General features: G+C 46.2%; 1 protein-coding gene across 1 annotated transcript in view; it reads left to right on the plus strand.

Annotated features, from left to right (window-relative positions):
- The window catches only part of SHOX (short stature homeobox), a 17,419-nt gene that overhangs the window by 1,251 nt on the left and 15,895 nt on the right, over window positions 1-273 (plus strand). The gene's annotated exons all lie outside the window — the stretch shown is intronic.

Genomic DNA, 273 nt, shown 5'->3' on the forward strand with positions numbered 1-273 from the left:
GGGGGGGGGGGGGGGAAGAAAGTTGAGAAAGTGTCTCCAGGCAAGTCAGACAGGTGGAGCTGCCAGAAGGGGCTAATGGCAGGGCCGGGGTAATAAAAACCAGTTAATAGGTTTGTGAGCCACAGCCAGGCTTTCAGCTGTTTTCTACTGTTTGATCCCGTTTAATATAACGCCGGGTGAAAGGCATGTGAACACAGAGCTCCGACCCTTATTTTATTACTATTACTCTTCTTCTTGTGATAAAGATGAGATCTGTATTTTTTTTTTTAGCAG

The sequence above is a fragment of the Gavialis gangeticus genome, unplaced genomic scaffold, assembly GCF_001723915.1.
Source record: "Gavialis gangeticus isolate Ggan-Ray unplaced genomic scaffold, GavGan_comp1, whole genome shotgun sequence".
NCBI lineage: Eukaryota > Metazoa > Chordata > Crocodylia > Gavialidae > Gavialis > Gavialis gangeticus.